The 21,064-nt window shown below is 35.6% G+C and overlaps 1 pseudogene; it reads right to left on the reverse strand.

The window, feature by feature from the left end:
- Positions 1 to 789: 789 nt before the first annotated feature.
- Positions 790 to 19,305, reverse strand: LOC100424333 (methylcytosine dioxygenase TET1 pseudogene; annotated as a pseudogene).
- Between the last annotated feature and the right edge of the window lie 1,759 nt (positions 19,306 to 21,064).

The raw sequence follows: 21,064 nt of genomic DNA on the forward strand, positions 1-21,064 counted from the left end.
AAGACAGTTGCAGGTGGGCAGTTCAGAATCTTTAGTTATAGACATCAGGTTTTTTGTAGAGATAGATAGTAAAGAAGTTCATGGCATAATCACTAAAATTTCTCTGTGCATGCTCTGCTGTGGAAAACTCTGATGTTTCAACACTGGATGAACATACTTCCTCTTCACTTTTGGTAGAAACCGTCGTAATTCCACCAGAACATGTAATATTTACATTCTTAAGAGTTGGTACTGACTTCGGTAAAGGTGTCTCATAAGAGATACAAGGTAACGTTATCAGTCTTGGATGCATGAGTTGCTCTTTAACAGCAACAGTGGGCTTCTTTTTCCATCAATCTCCTGATGAGGTGGATTTTGTCTTTTTCTGGGTTGTGTTTTTTTGCTTTGTTAATGATGAACTATGATTATTTTGTATACTTGAAGGTGGTTTCTGTTGTATCATGCCCTTCCCCTGACTGTATTTTTGCTGCACGTTATATGCAACAAGGCTTGTCAGTGTACTTTCAACTTTTTTGTCCTCTGGTTTTATATAATTTATAAATTTTATATTGAATTTAATTATTGAAGTAAGTTGTGTCAACTGTGTTGCAACATCTTCTTCAATTGGAGTATGGGCTACATCCTGACATGATAGGTCATCTAAACCAAATGTTTGCTGTTGTCCAGTAACTGGTTACGATACCCTGACTTATTATTTCTTGGTGACAACTGATGCAAATTCTTGCAACAACTGTCAACAGTAATTATACTTTGAGCAATACTTTTATTGGCATCACTCTTGGGGTGAATTTAATTCTGGTATAAAAAGAGATAACTGGATGTTCTCTGCTCTGATTCTTCATCATTCTCTGACTTTGATGGGGAGGAATTACCTGATAGGGCTTCTGAGAGCTGAGTCAAGACCTCTATGCCTACCACTTGCTCCAGTGTTAATCTCTTATCTTTCATAAAGGGTAAGAGACTTGGTTGAGATCCATCTTTTAGTTCTTTACTTGGTATAACCTCAAGAGTTTGTGATTTATCAACTTCATTGTGTGTACTACCAGGCCAGTTTATGTTGGAGTGTGAAGGATGTGGAATGGAATTGCAATTAAAGCCAGACTGCTGGAAGACTAAAACATTACTTCTCCCTTTGAGATGATAACAATTTGCATTAGTAGCAATGGAGCTCATGGCATCATTATGGTCTGTGGGTTCTTTCAGGAATTTATAAGATTGTTTTCAAATATCTTGACAAATTCTTCAATATCAGAGTTTTTAAATGACACACTTGTTTCAGTTGATAAATAGTGTACATGTTTAGTGCCATTTCTTACAGTCTGTACAGTTTTGGAGGTTTGTCTCTTGTCAACTTCAGAGTTTTTCGATTTTTCAGCTTCTGGGACATTAGCACTGAAATCTCCTTTGACATGATCAGTTAAAGGTAATTTCTTGTTGGACATCTCCACCTCAATGGCTATCACGCTGTCTTCAATTTTAATTATCATTTCAAGGGGATGTGGATTCAATTCCAATCCTTGTTCTTCCCCATCTACTGTAGTCCATGGATTCTGACTTGGGGACATTTACTGGTTTGTTGTCAAAATCTGCCTTTAAAACTTTGGGCTTCTTTTCCCTCTGGGGCCTCTTGATTTCCTTTACAACCTCCAAAGGCACAATGGCAGACAGTATCTTTTCCAGCTCTTAACATTTCCTCTTTTTACAGATCTGATGGCTGTTCTTTCTGTTCTTGCAATTAGTGCATTTACCAAAGTTGGACTTCTGCTGGTAGGATTCGCAGACCTCATATTGCTTTCATTTCCTTTTTTTTTTTTTTTCAAAGTGGGTAATAAAGTGGTGTAAGAAGCAGAGATACTTACCAGTCGAACTGGCATAGTCACCACTGTGGTGTTGACAACATGAACCATGCTGGTTACGCTGACCTGGGAACTCCCTCTTTCTGAATCGCTGGGACCAGCCTGGGAGAGTTGGGCAATACCCAGTGAAGCATGGAAGAGTCTTTTCTCAGGGGCTATTATGAAACCCCGAGTGTTATCTGGCAGAAAGCTTATATGAACTTGCTTTTCATTTTCTACATTGCTTATAGCCATTGCTGGAGGTAATGATTTTTTTCTCTGGGATTGATGATGATTGAGGAGTGCGTCCTGAGTCCAGAGGTAAAATCTATATAGCACTCTGGACTGCAAGCCCATATGAGACAGTGCCGTAGGGCTCAGGCCATCTGGGAGGAGCATTACAGGTAGCAATTAGATTTGGAGGAACAGGAAGGAAGAGAGGCAAGTATGGGACAATGCTCCCACTCATACCAAGGGTTTCTTTTTGGTCTAAGATAGCACCAAAGAGCTCTTCTTGGACTGGAAAAGCACCAGGAATCTTTGGTGGATCTGGGGTCTTACCCAAGGCATTACCATGAAGTTCCCATTGATGTGGGATAGCACTGAAGATCTCTGTCCTAGGACAGAGGTGGTATTAGCAACTTCCTGTTGATTTGTAGTAGCTTTGAGGACATCTTGATGATCTGGTTTAGCACCAAGGATTGCTTGTTCTTAGCCTGCCAAAAGGAATTTTATTAGACATGTAGAGGATATAGACCTACCAAAAGCCAACCAGTTTCTAAGGTTCAATTCAGAGATAACCTTATTAAAACTGGAGGTGGGATAGCAATCATATTCACTTTTCATGGGATCCATGTAAGAATCAGATAACTTAAGGGATTCTACTCATTAACCCAACTCTTCTATTTGAATTCTGAGGTTTCCTTGAGAGATAACTTTTGCACTTGTTCTTTGTGGCAAAGGAGCACACACAGTGCCCTGAGCAAACAGTCTTGGGGAACCGCTAGTATCATTCAATGTTTCTTCAGAGAATGGTCCTTTACCACAGGATGTCCTTTCCAACGGACCAGAAAGGATCTCAGCTGAAGGGCCACGGAGGGTAGGGATATTGATTTTGGATCTTCAACCCTTTCATACCAGGACTGAGTTTTCTCTTGGCTCTTATCTTTAATGAAAGAGGGATTTTGTAGCCCAGATAGAGCCTCTGTATCAGGAAGGATGTGAGGGTCCTGCATTGGGACCGAATCATTTTCTGAGCTTTTTACTCCCAAGTCAGTGAGTATCTTATAATCACAATCATGTAGCTTTTCTACACCCTTAGAAGGTGGAACTTGCTTGAAATTGGCTATGCCCAGTGGGGGTTGGGAGAGTCACCTGCTAAGAAAGGTTCTTCTTAGAGTCATTGTGAGCCCACTGCAGGTTAAGAACCCTGGGTTCTGAAAAGAAACCTCAGTCCTATCCCAATTCACATATGCTGTTCCAGCTCTTGTCAGAAAGCTTCTGACTGGCATGGATGGTTTAGGTTCTGTTCTTTTTCTTAGCATCTCTTTCTTGAATTAACTGCTTTAATTTTCCAGGACTTAAAGCCTTGACTGATGCCACATTTTCATTGGCTGTCTTGGATGCCTTCAGTAGTTTTCTGTTTTTCTTTTTGTTTGCATCTTTCTTCCTGACTAACCCGGAAGCCTCGTGTGGCAGGATCCAGACATAGCTACAGAGTAAAAAAATAAATAAATAAAAGGCACAGGAAATAGTCCTTTGTCCTTTAGAAAGTCTAACTTTTGAGGATAATCTGGATGCAGTGTTCTTGAGCTCATTCACACAAGGTTTTGGTGCTCACCAGTGCATTATGAGGGACACAGATGATCACCCAAAGAGAACACGCTAAGGGCATGGTTGTGGAGGGAGGTATCACAGAGTTCCCATGCCCTGTCTGGGCACACTACCTTCCCAGCAGCTCCAAGAGTTCAGCCACCCCAAAACTCATGAAATCTCCTAGCTCAAAAGTTTTTATAGAAAATAATCTCCAATGTGCCTATCCTGACCCTGCTCCCACTGCCATCCTCTGCCTTTCCCGGAAGCTGGGTCACTTTTTTGTAGTTTTGATATTGTTTAATATGTTGATATATTTTAAAATGCTAAAATAACCTTGTAATTGTGGGATCAATGAAAATTATTTGTGAAACCCATTCCTTTTTTATATAACACTAAATTTGTTGTGGTAATATTTTGATTAAATTTTTGTACCTATGTTCATGAGAAACATTGATCTTTGATTTTGATTTTGTATAATGTCCTGGTCAGATATTATGCTGCCCTTGCAAACTATGTTGTGAAATGTTTCCACTTTACTATTATTTAAAAGATTTTTGCTAAGATAGATCCGATTTCTTCCTTTAATATTTGATAGAATTTATCAATGAGTTTGGATATGAGCCTGAAGTTTTCTTTGCTGGAAATTTTAAATATGATTTATTTATGTAATGATTATAAAATTTTTCAATTCTCTGTTTCTTCCTAGTTCACCTTTGGCAATTATATACATAAAACATGTAGACTTTTTAACTTACTAGGATGATTTTAAAACTAATATCCTTATCATCTTTTTACTGATGCCACATTTTCGTCTATGAATGTTGCAAGGATGCTCTTTTTGTACTGATACTGCATTTTAGTGCCTTCTCTCTTCCTTATGTGCTTGACATTGTCCAGGGTTCATATACTGTGTTAATTTCTTCATACAATCAACTGTTGGCTTTGCTAATTTTTACTATTTGTTTTCTATTTCATATTTTTTCCACTTTTTAAAAAATAGTTTTCTATATTTTGTACAACATTCTCTTTTCCTAAATTCTAAATTTCTATAGTGAATATGTAGATAATTAATCTGATGTCTCTTTTACTTTCTAAATTTGTCTTGAAAATTAGGTTTTCAATCTAAACCATGGTGAGATACTATCTCACACTAATCAGAACAGCTATTATTAAAAAGTCAAAAAATAGCAGATGCTGGCGAGATTGTGGAGAAAAAGGAACATTTTTGTGCTGTTGGTAGGAGTGTAAATTAGTTCAACCCTTGTGGAAAGCAGTGTGGTGATTCCTTAAGGAGCTAAAAACAGATCTACCATTCAACCCAGCAATCCCATTTCTGGGTATATACCCAAAATAATATAAATCATCCTATCAAAAGACGCACACATGTGTACACTTGCTGCAGCACTATCCACAATGGCAAAGACATGGAATCAACTCAAATGCCCATCAATGATGGATTAAATAAAGAAAATGTGGTGATTATACATCACAGAATATTATGCAGCCATAAAAAAGAATGAGATCATGTCCCTTGCAGGAATATGGATGGAGCTAGAAGCCATTAACCTTAGCAAACTAACGCAGGAACAGGAAACCAAATACTGCATGTTCTCACTTACAAGTGGGAGCTGAATGATGAGAACACATAGTCACATAGAGGGCAACAACAGACACTGGGACCTACCTGAAAGTGGGGAGTAGAAAGAGGGAGACGATTGGGAAAAATAACTGGTAAGTACTAGGCTTAATAATCAGATGACAACACAATCTGTACAATAAACCTCCGTGACACGAATTTACGTATAGAACAAACCTGCACATGTACCCTTGAACTTACAAGCTAAAATCAGAGAAAGTTATGCTTTCCTTCTAAGCACAGTTTAGCTGTATATTGTAAATTTAAATATTCAGTATTTTCATTATTATTTCAATTAGAAGTACATTTCTTAATTTCCAGACTTGGATAATTTCTAATTATCTTTCTATATTTAACTCAAATTTAATTTCACATAAAAGAAAATAATGTACCATTTAACTTTTTGGAAATTTGGTGAGATCTATTTTAAAATTCAACATTTGGTCAGTTGCTATAAATGTTCCATGAATATTTGGGGAAAAAGTGTATTCTAATGTCTTAGGTAAGTGCAATTTATATTATTTCTGCATTTGTGAATTTTCATAATGAGATTCTTTGCCTTTTTCCTGAAAAACACCATTCAGAAATTTATTTTATATTTGGCGGGATGGTTAGGTGTAGCTCTGGGGTAATAAATTTTTGCTAATTTTTGTTTGCTAAAAAATAACTTTACATCATTTTTGTGAAAGGTTATTTTCCTGTATATAGACTTTAAAACTGGCAGGGTTTTTGTTGTTGTTGTTGTTGTTGTTGTCTGTTTTTTTTAACTTCAGCATGTTGAAAATACTATTCATTTGCCTTCTGGAATTCAGTGTTTGTTTGGACATACCAGCTGCCTGTCTCATATGTTACCTTTTGAGAGGAATATGCCATTCCCATCCCACCCCCACCATCTTTGACGACTTTTAAGATGTCCTTTTGTATTTGGCTTGGTATTTTGCCTATGATGTGCCTAAGTGTGCTTTTACTTTGTAGTTTTGCTGAATGTTTGCCAAGATTCTGAAATTCAAACTTTGTGTATTTTTTCAATTTTGTTCAATTCTTAGCCCTTATTTTGTCAAATATATCTTAATATATTGTACTCCATTCTCTCTGTGTTCCTCTTTTGGGACTCTAATTACATTTTCTCACATTAGTCTCTATGTTTCTAACGTTTTTTTCCATGTTCTTGATCTTTTTGATCTTTGGGCGATATTTTCTCCTGAGCTATACTCTATTTCATTTTTTCTTTATACAGCTAGATCTAATCTGCTGTTAAACAAAGCCATTGAATTTTACTAGTTTTCAATTATGAAAAATTCTTTTTGTCTTTAAATTTTCTGGTTATCTCCTAAAATTAACAAACCTGCCTTTTCTTTCTTGAACATATTAAGTGTAATTAACAGTCTGCTTCCAGCAACTCTATTCTATAAATTCACTATCCTGTTTTTGATTATCAAAATTTGTCTTCAATGTACCTGGTTATTTTTCATTTCTTGTCAGACATCACATACATATGTATATATGATACGTATGTAATTTAAAACTTTGGATATTTAAACCTTCCTACCAAGAATATTTATAGTTATGTCATCTAGAAAACTGGGGTTTTGGACTTTAGCAATATCACTGACAATTTAGCAAGATTATTTAGAACTGAAATAATTTTTAGCTGGTTTTCAGATCTGTGAGAGTCATACTATTTCCTTCTTTTCTCTTATACTGTACTTTTAAATGTTTCAACCTAAATTCAAGGTATTGATAGTTAATCTCCCCCTTTCAAACCTTTAGTGGGGCATGAAATCCACTTTTATTCACCTAGATTGGAAGTTGGCAAACTACATTTCCTTCTACCTAGAGCAAAAGGCAAATCTGGCATGCTGCTGTTCCTATACAGTTCTATTAGTGCACAGTCACTAATGTATTCACTATATTAGATTAATATCAATAGTTTCGTAAATATGACTTTTATTAAGTAAGCTGTACGCTTAAATTTTCTAAGCCTGACTTTGTATGTTCTTTTTAAAGTGACTTTAGTAATGCTTTGCAGAATTAACTTGAGAATTAAATGAGATGACATACACAACATGCCTACCAGAATACGAATCTCCATTCTCTTTTATTTTGTTCAAAATAAGATGCAGGACAATGGGCTACTGCCCAGCTGCAAATTAAAATTACTGGGAGATAATGCTTCCTGCAGTAATTCTAAATGCCTAAAACAGACCCACAGCAATTAATTCCGAATCTTCCAGAGTTAAGCTAATGTATCTCCAAATGAATCCTCTGTTCATTCATTGTTAAAGACCACTGAAAAAGTAAAGTAAATTCAAGTTAGATCTGGACTTGGATTTTACCCAGCAGCGTTTGTGCGTGATCTTAATCCAATTTTAATTTATCACTCATTTTTCCAATTTAGAAAGCACATATAATACGCAAAATTGCTAGAAAATTAACAAGCAAAATGTCAGTTTTCAGACACATAATAGTTTCTCAATAAATTGAAGCTTTTTAAAAATTCCTTTCTTTCCTGACTTAAATTTAGATTTCCATTGCTCTATAATTCTATCTTGATCATCCTCTCGAGCTCCAGATTTCCCTCGAGTTTTGCAAGGCTTACCTATATCGTTGTTCTTCTCTTCAGTTAATAGTTCTGGAGGCTTCTCTTAATCAGCAAAGCTAAATTAGCCATTCGTATACAATGATTCTCCTTTTACTTAGTCTTTATTTATATTTGTCATCTCACTTAACCTTCTATGAAATCATCTTTGTTTGTGAATGTTCTTATTTCTATTTCTCACTATGCAATATGAGTCTTATCACATAGCTTTTGGTTTAAACCTAATGCCTAGAACAGATTATGGCTTAGAATGCATTCAATATATATGTAGGTTGAATGCATTAAATTCTGATTTAAAACTACAACTAAAGAGTATAAAAGGATAGAAAGAATGTGTAGTTTTCTAATTCTATATAAAATTCTTTAACAGCTCAATTACGTCTTCATGCCAATCTGAAAACTTGTCTTATGTTTTTTTATAAAAAGGTCTTCTTCTTGAGATGAGAACCCATTTATTAGGCATTTTGATTCATTTAGGACCAAAAATAAATAAATCAATAAGCAACTTTGCCCTGTTGACTACAAAAAATGGCTGACAATAGCAAAGCAGTTAAGAAATATCTTGAAACTGTTAGAGCTATGTTTGTGCAGTGATAAATCTAGAAAAGCAATCAACCATAATAGATATGAGTTTATGCTTTGGAGTTAAAGACAATTCCAGCTGGGCCTCTGCAGCAGAGGCACTTTATGCCCAACTCACATCCCTGGGAACTTGCTGTCTGCTTTGGTTTGCATCCAGCTGGCAGGATCTGCATGTGTATACCTGATGGCTCTTTTTGCCCACCCTTCTTCTTGTATGAAAGGTAATACTCCCCACATGTGATTGGCCCAGGAATTAAAATTCACAAAAGATTGCCTCAACTATTGACTTGGTCATTGCTCTAAAATTAATTCAACATCCTTTTCTCCCCCTATGATAATTCCTAGGTGTGGCATTCACAATTCTCAGATTTTCCCCATGATATTAAATTTCAGTGGCCCACAAAGTTAGGCATCTTACGGTGAATGCTTTACTAAGTGAATTTGATTTTCTCTGTCACTTTCTTACTCTACCTCTAAGATTACCTGCATTTCTTAAGTAAATTGCTTGTGCTGAAACTTTAATTTTAGGCCCTTCCACTTCCAAACTGTAATTTTGGATGAAGAAATTATCTCATATTGCCCTTGTTTGCTCATCCGTAAAATGTAGGTACAACTTCACCCATATTACCATTTTGCTGTAAGGTTTAAATGAGTTAAGATGTATAAAACACTTAGGAGAGAGCCTGGCATATATTAAGTATTCAATAAATGTTATTAGTCTTTTTATTGTCTGATTTGACTTTGACTAGTGCCAAGTGCTCTGTACAGGTTCTCTATGAAATTTTTACAGCCACCTTATACTGATACTTAAAGAGGTAAAGTAACTTGCCTGGAGTTACAGGGAGGACTTGAAAATGAGAGCTGAGCCCATGTGACCTCGGAGCCAGTACAAATTCTTAAACAATTTCATCGTTATTTTGAAGTTTATCTTTGAGTTTGGTAACGTATTTGGTTGATCATAGATATCTGATGAGTAGACAGGTAAAGAAAGTACATATCTCATTAAGTTTATAAAAATCAGTTTTTAAACTTTAGTAGGCATAAAATTCGCTTGGGTGGATTTTCAAAATCAAATTTCTAGTCCCTTTGATTTTATTTATTTATTTTTAGAGACAGTGTCATGTTCTGTTGTTGTAGTATAGAGTGCAATCATACCTCACCACAGCCTCAAATTCCCATGCTCAAGCGATCATCCCGTGTCAGCCTCCTGAGTAGGTGGGACTACAAGGGCACACCACCACTCCCGACTAATTTTATTTTTTTTGTAGAGACAGGGTCTCACTATAATGCCCAGCCTGGTGCTGAGCTCCTGACCTCAAGCGATCTTCCCACCTCGGACTCTCAAAGCCTGAGGATTACAGGTGTGAGCCACTGGGCCCTGACCCTTTGATTTTAAAACCAAATTTTACACTTATCAGCTCAGCTCTGATTCAACTGGTAGGAGATGATATTCCCATTTTTACAAGCACTTTGATTCTTAATCAAGTGCTACACAAAACACATTAGGAAATGTACTGATAATAGAAACACAGATATTTTCAGACTCTGATCCTGGGGTTACATTAAAGGTCTAAAAAAACCATTAAAAATCTGACTCTTAGAACAGATTTTGTATAATGAGGCCACATTAGAATGAGACATTAAGACGGTTTTTAAGTTGTTTTTTTCTTTTTTTTTTTAATACACTGGGATCAATTGGATCTTTTGCAAAAGAAAGGTTGGTTTTACTCACATTGGATCAATATATCCTATAGTTTTCTTCCCCCCAAAAATTACAAAATAAAATCACTTTTTAAGGATCTTGCTTACGGTTACCACATAGAATCAGTGGGAGGTCCAATCACTGCCCTTCAAGAATAGGAAGAAATAGCATTGACAGTATGAGATGATTGGACTTTCTGTATTCTGTTCTGTGTACAATTCCAAAATTAAAGTGTAGTCATAAGTTCAGACTTCTTGGAAATGCATACCTGTTGCCTCCGTTCCAGAGTTTTATAGCAAAAGAATGTTTATTAGAAGATGTTTTAACTCTCAGATTATTTGATTGTCCTCTCTCCCCACTAGATCCCAAATATCTCTGGATTTTCCGGTAGAGTCACCCACTTGCTTCCTCTCACTGGTAAATAAATGAGACGCTGCAAGCACTTCTGTTTCCCTTCTATATCCGTAGGGAATTTGTTTCTCTTAAATGAAAACAGCAAATGGCTACATTATTTAAATTGTGACTTTGTACCAAGCCATCATTTCAAAATCCTCAAGACTAAAAAAATGTATAATGCAAGAAAACATGAAAAGCAATTAATGTAGTGGGACTATTTTGTGTCTTTCTACCAAATCAACAAATACAATTTAAGCCCATTCCTGTTCCTTTTTTTCTACTTTCTCTCGCAGTTGGCAGCTAGAGTGTTTAAGTCAAACAATAACTGGATTATGAATGTCTGCCAATTGCTTTCATTTTTTTGCTAACAAACACAATTTTTAGATTCCTGGCTGAGTCAATAAGTTCCTACACTGAATGGAAAAATTAACCCATGCAGATTAAACTGAAAAACAACACCACCACAGTTTGGTAGCACTAGGAGATTTCTGAATTATTTTGTACTTTCATATAAGGGAGTGAGACTTATCATTGAAAAATACTGAACATTAGAAACGTGTGTCTTAGTCCTTTTGGGCTGCTATATCAAAATATTATGCACGGGGTGGCTTATAAACACAAAGATTATTTCTCACAGTTCAGGAGGTTGGAAAGTCTAAGATCAAGGTACTGGCAAATTCAGTGTCTGCTGAGAGCCCATTCTCTGATTTGTAAGTGCTGCCTTCTAGCTGTGCTAGAAGTGAAAGGGACTAACTTGCTCTCTTTTCTAAAGGCACTAATCCCTTTGTGAGGTCTCTGCTTTTGTGAACCAATCATCTGCCAAAGGCTCTACCCCCAACCCCCCCATGCCATCACCCGTGGAGTTACAATTTTAACATATGAATTTGTGGGGTACGGATATTTACATCACAGCACTATGTAGTCAATATACATTGCATTTATTATTTACTAATTTATTAATAATCATGTATTAGTTTTTGCATATCATCCTATTTGCATTTGCTGATAATCTGTATTTTGACAAAAAATTATTTGCAGAACAGAGTACAGTAACCTGATGTTTTTCCACTTCTTGCTTGTGTACACAGTAAATTTACTAAAAAAAAATAAGTTGATGAATAATATTTAGGCCATCTGATACTTTCTGAATCACATTAAGCTCAAGTTTTACTCTAATGCTGGCATAAGGAACAAGGAACTGTGAGATAATTTTATAATTAGGTTCATTTTGCTTTGTCAGTAACTAAACTTTTAAGACAGTACAAGGAAGAATTATCTTAAGCAGAATTGTTTTCTATAGAAAAAAATGTCATAGGCAATCTTTACTATTATCTTTATGACCAACACAGATTTTTATGTGCACTTATAATTTGATTCCATTAATTAAACTCTGTATAAAAATGATAAGAACATCTCATAGACAAAAGAGCACTGACCTACTTTTTGGAACGATGGTTTCTCAAATGTTGTCCCAGTAGATTTCATGAAGTTTACTCAGAACTGGATAATGATAAAAATGCAGGATGAAAAGAGCTTAAAGGTAGTACTATTGGGATTTGAGATAAAAGAACTAATTTAAACTGACAACGTAGTGAGCATTTTACCGTGGGCATGATGATGACAACTGGATCTGATTTTCTTGTTTGTTGCAATTCCAAATTGGGTTGAAATTCATTATCATTGGATTGAAAAGAGAGATGGAATGAGAGTAAATGCTATGAGAAAAATAAATATCGAATACTTATAGTATTTACATTGCGAAAGTCATTGTCCTTAAGACTGTGAGGAATAGAAAGATAAATGATCTCGGATAGCTAATTCAAAGAGCTGTTTACAATCAGAGTTTCTCATTATAACCTGAAACTGTGTCATTAGGAACATAAGGAGGGATAGGTGCACACATATTTTTACTGGTATCCTATAACTGGGGTATTAACTGTGTGCTCCATAATAAGTAATTGTCTTCACTTAGTCTGAAAGCAAGGTCCAAATCTTTGTAAATAGCATTATTCACAGCTACACCAATTGACACGTATTGACATGGAAATAAATATTCGTAATAATATCTAGAAGAAAGAACACTAGATTTTCTCATGGTTTCTAGATATACATAACTTGAAGAAATATGGGCAAGAGACCGTTATGTTATATAAATGATTTTTATTGACTGGAACCCTGAACAGTTTTTGAATATTTAGCTACAGTGCCACAAATTCCTCCAGCAATTTAATGATAAGCAAAACAATGAAATACACAGGTTTTGATGTGTCAGACTCTTCGTACTGTTAACGTATGGACAAAAGTGACATCATTTTCACCTTAGAGGAAAATATGTAGGTTTGTGTTAGAAGGAAAAAAAGATCTCCTTTTGCATTTTTTAAAAGGAACATTTTCTTCTCTTTTTCTTCTTTTCTTCTTATTGCTCCTCACCCCTCTCTTCTTGCTTATTCACATATTTATCAGAATTTTCTTTAGCACCATAATTTATAAGAAATATACCTAGTAGTTCATCTGTAATACTCTTCTACTATTTATTATTATTATTATTATTATTATTATTATTATACTTTAAGTTCTAGGGTACATGTGCATAACGTGCAGGTTTGTTACATATGTATACTTGTGCCATGTTGGTGTGCTGCACCCATCAACTCGTCAGCACCCATCAACTCGTCATTTACATCAGGTATAAATCCTGTTCTAAATTTAGAGATAATAAGAATTGTAAGATAGTGACTTGATCTTTTATATAAGAATTGAGTTTTACAGACAAAGAAACACTTAGGTAAATGAAAAATTACCATTATGATATTTGGTGCAATGAAAACATCCTTTCTTTGACCCAAATATAGATAAACATAAAGGGTATGTGTTAGGAATTTACAGACTTAATAGTGATACTACTAAGCAGAAGCAATCATGATGGACTTCATAAAGAGGACATCAATAACCTTAAGTTGAGGGTCTATAGAGGGCTGAATAAAAAGTAAGAACCTATGGAAAGTAAGAATCAATGCTTTAATGCCTGCTTTGGATTGAAAGCTCAACGTATCCTGTAAATAAAACCAGGATCTGTACATTTAGCTGGGTGGGTATTGGTTTCTGAAACTATGGGTTAGGACCAAGTAGCTACTCCCACTGTTTCTGTTCCAAGCTTACATCTGGAAAGATTTCAGAGTTTACTCATTAGTGAAAGAAGTAGAAGTGGGGGTAGACACAGAACATCTGCCTGACAAGAAACTGTGATTTTTACCTTATAAGCAGTATTACATCTGGGTGCAGCTGGAGAGACCCAAAGGAGTGAAGTCATAGATACAAAACGGAGAGGTTATACAATCCTTAGAGCTGATCTGTTCGGGGGGAAAAAAAAAATCAAAATGAGTTCACAAAATATTTTAAGATACAGGAAGCCCAGTGCCATGCTTGAGTTAAGGTTGATATGATTAGTAACAGTTTCAACAAAAGAACAAATTTATGCTTGATTAAATTAGATTAGTAGCGCATCCCAGAAAAATTATGTAAAGGTATCTTTTAAATATCCATAGTTTAAGCAGGGAAGAAAGATAATACAGATGAAATAAGTACAGGCATATAGAAAACATGGCCATTTAAAAAAATAAAACTATAGTCATTGGAAAAAATTATAAGAACTCTTAAAACTGCCCACAGTTGAAGTTAGAATTCGCCAAGTAGACAATATAATTGAAGAAATGTTTCAAAATGAATCCAGTAAGGTAAAGGGATCAAAAGAATGAACTAGTTGCAAGATATAAGAGATCAGGAGCTTACAAAGCAAAGCAGCATCAGGGGAGATCACGAAACAGTGAACAGTGACTCACTGAGCAGGTTAAGTGTCAGAAAACAATTTGAAGTCAGAGAAAGATATAAATCCTCATATCTGAAAACTGGATGTATGCTGAGAAAGATGCATTTTTAAGCTTGTACACACTGAGTCCAGGAAACAGAGAGAGCAAAGAGAAAAGACATTAGAGTGAAGAGTGAGATCAGCCACAACAGAAGGGCAATGAGATTAACTTAGTTTTCTTATATGAGCAAAATATACAGAAGTAATGTCTTTAATATACTAAAAAGTCAAACCAGTAATTCTATGATAAGCTATATTTTTCTTCATAAGTGAGACTGCAATAAAAACATTTTAGTCTTAAATTGCAAAAAAAAGTTTACTGTTTATAGATCCACTGTTATTAAAGTACATAAACCAATAAAAACAACAGAGGGACTAAGATTGGGAAAGAAAGGCGCAAAACTCAAGAACAGGCACAGAAATTATTTCAACAGTTACATAAATCTAGGTAATAATTATGAGATTATAATAAAATATTATTTTAAAATATGTAAATAAAATACTAAAGCTCAAACAGAAGTTGGGGAATTGTGATTCAGTAGGAAGTTAAAGTTGTTAGGAAATCTAAAGTTAAGACATATGTTAATAATAACACGACAATCATTAAAAAAGTAAAATTAGAATGGATACTTTTCCAAAACGTTGTGAAATAATAGAAATAAAAAACACTAGATAAATCTATCAAAATCTGAAAAGAACAAAAGTAAAGAAAACATATAACCAAAAAGATAAAAATAAATCTACATTCATCAGTTATCAAATTAATATAAATAAACAACTATATACTGTAATTTAAAATCAGAGACTCTCAGGTTGAGTTTTTTAAAATTCAGGTTGATGTTCTTTATAATTAATTACTGAGTTAGCCAATACAATAAATTGGTTAAAAGTGAAAGTTGGCACTGAAAACTAGCTGTTGGAATATCGTTAGACTGGTGAGCTATATGAGAAGACAGGAATTATCAAACTTTGCCTTGAGTCTCCTACAAAACTTCCAGGGGCCTCGTTTCTGGTCCTGTGTTTATTCCATATTTTTAAGTCAATGATTGTCAGGTTGTCCATATGGCTACTTTCTAGCCTCTGTTTAGTTGAAAAAAACCAAGACACTGCAAATGACTGTTCACTATGATGGCCTCTCTTTTCATTAGGAGATGTCTATGTTAAATCTGTAGTTTCCTTCTGGAATTACTTTACTCATATATAAATTATAAATTTGTGCCATTTTTTATTTTATTTCATTATTTTTTGAAATGGAGTCTCACCCTGCCACCCAGGCTGGAGCGCAATGGCGCAATCTCAGCTCACTGCAACCTCTGCCTCCCTATTTCAAGCGGTTCTCCTGCCTCAGCCTCCCAACTATCTGGGATTACAGGTCCATGCCACCACACCCAGCTAATTTTTGTGTTTTTAGTAGAGATGGGGTTTCAACATGTTGGCCGGGATGGTCTCAAACTCCTGGCCTCAAGTGATCTGCCTGCCTCAGTCTCCCAAAGTACTGGGATTGCAGACATGAGCCACAGCATCTGGCTCCATTTTTTACAAATGACAAAATTTTCATTTTAAATAAGAATGATCATTTTAGGCAACATTTTTACATGTCAAAACCAACAATTAGTGTATTAAAGAGAAACTCAAGAAAAAAAAAAGAGACTACTAAATATTAAGTAGTCAGCTTCTTTAATCTGTATGTTGATATTCAGAAATACAATTCTAAATCCAAGATATCACTCAAACTCTGTGTTTTCTGAAACTTGCCCCTTGTGTCTTTCTTGCTTGAGCGTAACACGTGTATAGTTTTTTTATGTCCTTTCGCTCCTTTTTGTGAACTTCTAAATTAACTATACTTTTTTATTCCTGTTTTCTCAGGAAAGAACCATCACATTATAAAATTGCTAGATCACAAGGTGAACGGTAGATCTATAGAAGTTGAATATAAATTTCAGATCTAAGAGTCAAGCTGAAAGAACTGTATTTTAGAAAGACAGACATTTTCTGTAAAATTTAGAATTTTGTTAGATGTTCAGTTCCTAGATTATTAGATATGTCAACTTATTTACCCATTTCCATCTCTGATGAAGAAAAATGATTAAAATCAGCAAGATAGGAAAGAAAAGATTTAAGTAACCCAGCTTTGCAAAATTTTGAAAACTGGCTTTATAGGGTATGCAAAATAGAATATAGACTCCATAAGGACATTTTAGACACCTTATAATTGTGGGAAATTTATGAAAAATCTGTATTTATAATAAATCTGTAGAACAACCATGCTCTAAAGGGATGTTTTGAATATTTCCAAATGGATATGGTTTTTTACTGCATAGATAGACAGATAGATAGATAGATAGATAGATAGATAGATAGATAGATAGATAGATAATGAATGATAATATTGCATTTATTTTCTGGCGATGTCCTTAAAGAAGAAGGGTACCATGCAGCAGTTAAAAGAAACCACTTAAAAATGTGGACGCGTAGATAGATTTGAAATCATATCAAATGAAAAAATAATGTTGCAGAATGATACAAAGACAATGAAGCCATTTATGTAATTTTAAAACACAAATAATAATATATTATACATAATTGTATATGTAGTGTGGAAAAGAAGAAAAATATAGACAAGAATACTATACTCAAGAGAAAAATTTCTTTGGAGATAGAATAAAGGCATAGGTTTGTGCTGTTTGTCAAAAGAGATGCTGATTTTATGAACAATGTTATATTTATTTTGTTTAGAAACATCGAGGGGTCTGGGCACTGTGGCTCACACCTGTAATTCCAGCATTTTGGGAGGCTGAGGTGGGTGGTTCACCTGAGGTCAGGAGTTCGAGACCAGCCTGGCCAACATGGCAAAACCTCGTATCTACTAAAAATACAAAAATTAGCCACACATGGTGGTGGGCGCCTGTAGTCCCAGCTACTTGGGAGGCTGAGGCAGGAGAATCACTAGAACCCAGGAGGCAGAGGTTGCAATGAGCCAAGATCACAACACTGCACTCCAGCCTGGGCGACAGAGCAAGACTCTGTCTCAAAAATATATATATAAATAAATTTAAAAATAAAACCATAAAAAACATCGAAGGAAATAAGACACTAAAGACAAGCTTTTTCACTGGTCAAGATGGCTCAGTGTGCTTATGTTTAAATGTTTCCCTGCCCAAAACACATAACACTAATAGATAAAGAGGAAACCGGAAAGTTTTAATGAGAGTTACAGATAAGACACACATATCTGCAGGCCATAAAAATATACACCAGAGTGGTGAACAGACTAAAGAGGTAGGCTTGCTAAGTTTTTTTTATCCAAAGTAGTATAATAAATGTGTTTAAAATATTTCTTTTAAGATGGGATCCAACTTTTTTTGTGGGAAGTCAGAGACCAGGAATATGGTTCTTCAATTTACAAAAAGATGATGAAAAAAATACTGGAGATAAATTCCTCTTGGAGCTAAATATTTGGGCACAGAGAAGAACACCACAGACAGAACCTTAAGACCAAGAATAGAGCCAAGATATTCCTTAGTCCTGTTGATGCAAAACAAAACAAAACAAAAAGTCAGATTACTTGGGACACACTTGTATTCAAAAGAAGCGATGCTGAGTACTTGATGTGATACAAGGAATTGCAAACCATTGGAACCATGGTGTGTCTCAGAAGGAGATGTCAGGAAGTACTTGTTAGAAGATGAGAGGAGCATTAAGTGAATTGGAAGAGAGTGCACAGAAATGGGAGTCTGTTTGGAGTCAATGCTGTCAGCAAACTGGTGAAGATGCAGTAATCATTCAGGGTAGTTGGGTGAGAGGGATGCTTGATCACTTATTTGGTTGCATTACATATTTGTTTTCATGGTTCTTGATTACAGAATATTCGTGTTGTTGTCTTGTTCCATCATGATCACAGATAGACCATGTCGGTTGGTATTCTGTCAACATTTTTTTTTTTTTCAGCACGGCAACTTAACAGCCTCACTGATGGGAACTAGAATAGATACAAGATGTCAGCTGTCAGGACTGCACTTTATTTTATTTATTTATTATTTTCTCATCATTACTATACTGATAAATCTAGAACTGTTTCTAGATGAGGGCTACACAAGATTTAGTGAAGGTACTCATTACATCACAAATTTAAGGAGAATGCACAAAGAAAGGTGGAGATAAGAAAAATATAAATGAATATGAATGCTTGGCTTAATTAAAATGTGTGGGCAAACCCAAACCCTCAATTCCACAAAGAAATGTGATAATAAGGAAGATAAACAAATTAATAATAATTCATGAAATGCACTCCAATTATTTTACTGAAAGATTTTGAATGGCTGCTTTAGGTACGTATAGGCAATTTAACAAAAAAAAGAGGTCATAATTTTCTTAAAAATTAGAAAATAGTGACAGTTATCAATTCTGATATGAGGATAAAAGTGATTTATTTTATTTTTTGTTATACCCTCTTGCTCTACCATATTTTTTAAGTTTCTCAAAAACAAGTTTCTAAAAATGATGGAGGAGGGATGCAGGGAAGTGCTGGATAGAGAAGGGCCGGGTCCCTGTAGAGGGACACACAAACCTAAATGAAGAGAGGCATTTCTGTTTTCATGCCCCAAAAGTTGCCTTTTGGCATGCCATACACCCCCATTCCGTGTCCATAAAAACCCAAGATCCCCTAGTGGGCACAGAAACAAACAGCTGAACATTGAGAGAAGCAGAAGAGCAGAAGAACACATGGACAGACACTAGCAGACACCAGCAGACCATGGACGGCCGAAGGACGTGGAATTCAGCAGGGGCCATGGGAGGAGAGTCCGGAGGCTGGGCGGTCCAACTCTGGGGGAGGACCACCATCCCCTTCCATCCCCTTTCTGGCTCCCCATCCATCTCACTGAGCTACTTCCACCACTCAATACAACCTTACATTCATTCTCCAAGTCCACATGTGATCCGATTTTTCTGGTACACTAGGGTGAGAACCCAGGACACAGAAAGCCCCCTGTCTTGTGTGTAAGGCAGAGGGTCTAATTGAGCTGCTTAACACAAGCTGCCTGCTGCCTGGAGAAGGCAAATTCGAAAGAGCTCACCATAACACACACCCACTGGGGCTTCAGAAGCTGTAAAAACTCAACCCTAGTCAAGGCGGTGGAGTCAGAGCACAAAAAGTACTCCCCATGGCCTGCCCTTCTGCATGCTCCCCCAAGGGGTTTGGGCAGCAAGGCACTGAAGGAGCGAGCCACACCCCTGTCACAAGCCCTACGAGGGGAATAAGAGAACATCTCTGGTTTCAAAAACATGATGGGATAATTGAGCACCCAGCATGTATTTAGCATCTAGAACCAGAGTGCCATTCTTGTTATTCTAAGTTATAAAGAGAGATGATATGATCTTACCCTCAAGAGTCTTACAGCAGAGTTGAGAAGACACAGCTAACAAAATATACAGTGACAGGGAAATAAATATAGCACAGAATTTTACTGAATAATACAGACCTTATACATTCATTAAAGATACATAGAATTAAAGAAAGTTGCATCACTTTAAGTCATGAAAAGTGATTTGTTTTTCAAATTTTGGTCAAAAGTCAAAAGAAATCTATGGCAATCTAATGTGGAGAAAACAAAATATTCTGCATGCTTATTTCTAGAGATAGTGTTTAATTTTATCACAATTACTGAACGTACAACATGTGTGCTAACCTTGCCTATGAATTAATTTTTCAACGGTTATGTAAGATACATGAAAATAAAAGATATATTTTATTATTCTATTTAATAAAATTTTATATTTAAAATTGTTTTTACACTTTATATTGTTTCATATTTCTTCCACCGTGTCTTTGTGTAGTTAGTTATATTAAGTATATATGTAGCAAATATTTTCCCTCAGTTTATCCATTTTATTTTTAAAAATTGTACTGAATGCAGCCCCCAATGCACCCTTGGGGGTGAAGGCACCTGCTTCTCGGTTGCTGAGAGGGTGGAGGCACCTGTTTTTCTCAATTTCTGGGAGGGCCACTCTGAGGGTTCAAAGCACAGTGCCCTCCCTGGGTTTCCCTTGACAAAAGGGAGCTGCCTCATTCAAGGAAACGTTTCACTCCCTGGGACCACTGAGTGGGTGTTGAGGGAGCAAAAGTCCTAGACCCATTGCTTCAATGTGAGACAGCTTTGAGGGTCAGCTTCAGTGCTACCCAAGGGATGGGCTGACACTCCGCGTCCACCCTACTTCAGCTTAACTTCTTCCTCTGCCCAATCTTGCTTTTTTTTATCCTTTAATGACTTTTGTTCCAGATAGCAGCCCCTAAAAATCTTCTTGTATACTAAGCATCTTCTTAAAAATTGTTTCCAGTGAATCTTTCTATAAAGAAAGAAACATAATAAAATCTACAATCTGTAAATGGAAAGGAAATCTTGCACAAATTTGAGTGCAATTGGGATGTTTTTCTTAACGATTCTACATTGCTAATGTTTACTAGTTATCAAATAAATCCTTAATTTTCTGTATATTGCATTTATACATTTTAAATCTAATAATAAATTAATATTTTCCATTTTAAATAGTTTTTAATTTTTGATTTTTTCCTCCATTGAAAAATTCAAATAAAGATACAGATTTCCTCATCTATTCCCTAAAATATTTTATCAGA

The sequence above is a fragment of the Macaca mulatta genome, chromosome 17 (genome assembly GCF_049350105.2).
Source record: "Macaca mulatta isolate MMU2019108-1 chromosome 17, T2T-MMU8v2.0, whole genome shotgun sequence".
In the NCBI taxonomy this organism is placed as follows: Eukaryota; Metazoa; Chordata; class Mammalia; order Primates; family Cercopithecidae; genus Macaca; species Macaca mulatta.